Below are 3,439 nucleotides of genomic sequence, written 5' to 3' on the forward strand. Positions count from 1 at the left end.
TGGTTTTGGTCTAGCTCCGCCACTGCATCCCAAGAAGAATACGGCTGCATCTATATACCTGGGTCTTGTAGTACCAAATCACAAGCCGTTTGAGATAGGCTGCCAAAATCCTGCGTGACACATGGAAACATAGTAGGCATATATAGAAAATAATTATTAAAACTAGTCATCAACACGTGCACACGCACGAGATGGCATAATATGTACTATTAGGTAACAAGGGATAAAATACCTGGATAACAAGTGATGCACTTAATATATTTTAATATATGACAAGTTATAATTAGTCTTCAATATGAAAATATAATTACTGAAACTATCCACCATTTTTTGAGAAATACCAAACTATCCACCTGGGAACCACCCTCACTCCCCCGGGGATGGGCCAGTGCCAAGGCCTAGGTTGGGCCAGCTCTCTCCTGGCCCACGGGCCCCAGCCAGGATATCAGTGTTCTCCATTCAGCGAAATCACTAATTAAGAGGTGCCCCTTGTAAAGGTTATCCCAAACTTCCCGGGTGGCGACAAGTGACACATCGCATATGGATCAGTTGTCACCACTAGAGTTTTGGTGGGTTTTGCACACCCATGCATGAGGAATGTGAGGTTGACTTGAAAAATGAAATATCTCGTGAACCGTGAGTCCAAATTACAAACCGTTTTTACCATTGTATTCCAAGTGTAGAGATCTTCAAATTTAGATCTCATGTTGATAGGTCTTCATGAACTTTTTTTCGGGCGAAATTTATGCTCCCAGCTAGCATTAACCTATGCTCCCAACTGTCACTAACTTGTGCATCCCAACATGTGCTCCCAACTAGTATTAACATGTGTGCTCCCAACCACACTAATCCATGCTCCCAACATGAACTAATCTGCACTTCAACTAGTACTAACCCGTGTTCTCAACGTGAAGCACAATTGTGCTCCCAACATGCACTAATCTGTGCTCCCACCTATCTCACTAACCGAAGATTCCACCTAATACTGATTCGTGCTTTGAATGTGAAGCACAAACTATGCACTTGCGTGAAGCACACGTGTGCTCCCACGTGGAGCACATGTGTTCTCCTACGTGAAGCACATGTTATCCACGCAGGAAGTAGACTGCTCCACACAAAAAACCAAAAAAAAAAAACAATTATAAAAAAATCAAAAACCAGAAAACACAAAATTCACAAAAAAAGTTCCTACAGAAGAAGAGTCCAGTGTGCGGAACGTGCTGCACTAGGGTAAAGTGCCCCCTGCAGGTGGCACCCATGGGTTAGTTGCTCCCTTGATTCACTCTATCTTGTCCCAGTTAAAGCGAGCGGCACTACGCATGGCCTCTGTGTAGCCCAATCATCATCTACCATCTGCGCAGCCAATTGTGATGGCACATATCCAACCTTCAAAAAAAATATTCATATCAACTAGCTCAGCAAAAAAAATTAGCTCGTTTGCTTGTCTAACCGTTTTGCCGATCGATTTCATCAACAATCTGTTCACCATCTTCTATTCTCACATACTCTCCTTTCCAATAATCAAACCGCAACAGTGATACTTCTTGCTCTCACTGGTGGAAAAAGGGCCTTTGGTCGCGGTTCGTTACTGCCATTAGTCGCGGTTGCGCAACCGCGACCGAACGGGCGCGACTAAAGGCCCCACCCTTTAGTCGCGGTTGCTTAAGAACCGCGACTAAAGGCCCGTCCACGTGGGCGCCAGGTGGCCGTCGGGGCGGAGGACCTTTAGTCGCGGTTCTTCTGGCCAACCGCGACTAAAGGCCGCCGCAGGTTTAGGGTTTTAGCCCCCCCCCCCTTAAACCTGTTTTCTGTTTAATTTGTATTGTTTTATTTCTTTTGTGCTTTATTTTAATTTTGAAGGAGTTTCACATATTCTACGGTACTACATACATGCATATGAATGTACAATTTCAAACAAATTTGAAATTAGAACCAAAAAGAATTCAAGAGGAATATACAATATATATTCAATATCATCGGATGACCATATACAATTTTGAACAAGTTTCCATACATAATTTAATGCATATAAAGTTCTACGTCCTCGTAATGGTGTTCTCCTTTAGGATGGAGGACTTCCCTCCTGAACCATCCAGCTAGTTCCTCTTGAAGTGGTCGGAAGCGAGCTTCTGGACTAAGCATCATCCGGAGGTTATTCCTCTAAGCATTGGTATCACTCGGAACCCGCTCAGAGGTGTATCTCCGGATCATCTCACAGACATAGTATGCACATAGATTGGTCCCCGCTGGCTGAATATCCTCACCATTCTTAGCCTTTGCCCTTTTGAATTCTAGCTCTTTTTTGAATTCACCGACCTTTGTATCTACGAACCGTCTCCAAACCCTACGAGGCAAAGAAAATTAAATGAACAAGAGAGTTATTAGTTACTTGATATTAGGAAATGAACGAAATAGGCCGATCGATATAGAGCGCAAATGAATGAAAATAATTACTTCTACAGCATTCTTCTCATGTCGACCCAAAGCTTTGGATCCTTATTGAGAGAGTCGTGGACGAGACATTCTGAGGTGTCAACTTTAATTACTAGCAGAATCCAGTGGAACCTGCGGACACGATACATGCACAGTACGTCATGCATAACTCATCGATTAGCCGGCCACATACCATGCATGGAGTAAACAAAAGAGAATGTGCTCAAGACAGAAACACTCACCGTTTATGATGCCGAACATATGTGCTTCACCATCCGGATCATAGTTGTCCATAATCGGGTCAGCTCTATCGTCCGCCATTATGTCAGTCCTGAAAACATGTAGTAAAAACAAATTAATTAAGTGAAGAAGGGGGGCGGTGGCGGTGGCGGTGGCGAAAGGGCGGTGGCAAAAGGAGGGGGCGAGGAAGGGGTGGGAGAGGGTGTCGCGGTAGAGCGCGAGACGGGGCGGCAGACGACGGCGTCACGGAGAGGGAGGAGAGGAAGGGGTGGGAGAGGGTGTCGCGGTAGAGCGCGAGACGGGGCGGCAGACGACGGCGTCACGGAGAGGGAGGCGAGGACAACACACATTTATAACCCTCGCCGTCCCCTCTCGATCCCTAAAAAAAACACCGCGCGCATCGCCGCCCCCCTCGCCGCCCCCTCTCTGTATATACGTTTTTTTTGTTAATTATCAAATTTTACGGTTTTTTTTGTTAATTATCAAGTTTTAAGTTATTTTACCGTTTTTGTTAAACTAATTAACTAGTTAAAATTAAAAAGAACAAAAAAAAATTCTCTCTCTCTCCACGATCTCGATCGCTCTCTGTAGAGCAGCGTTGAGGGCGGCGAGGCCGGCCCGAGGTGGATTGGGGGGCGGTGTTGAGGGCGGCGAGGCCGGCCGGCGGCGTTGAGGGCAGCGAGGCCGGCCGGCGGCGTTGAGGGCGGGCGAGAGGCGGCGCGGTGGGCGAGGGAGGCCGGCGGGCGGCGTACGAGGGCGAGAGGGG

At 46.5% G+C, this 3,439-nt stretch overlaps 1 protein-coding gene across 1 annotated transcript in view; it reads right to left on the bottom strand.

Annotated features, from left to right (window-relative positions):
* LOC119280391 (putative coatomer subunit beta'-3) overlaps positions 1-212 on the bottom strand; it is a 4,179-nt gene extending 3,967 nt beyond the window's left edge. Inside the window, exon 1 of the mRNA XM_037561252.1 lies at positions 59-212. The gene's annotated coding sequence lies outside the window, so the exon portion shown is untranslated. The remainder of the gene's footprint in view (positions 1-58) is intronic.
* Positions 213-3,439: the final 3,227 nt, after the last annotated feature.

This window comes from Triticum dicoccoides, chromosome 3B (genome assembly GCF_002162155.2).
Source record: "Triticum dicoccoides isolate Atlit2015 ecotype Zavitan chromosome 3B, WEW_v2.0, whole genome shotgun sequence".
Classification (NCBI taxonomy): domain Eukaryota; kingdom Viridiplantae; phylum Streptophyta; class Magnoliopsida; order Poales; family Poaceae; genus Triticum; species Triticum dicoccoides.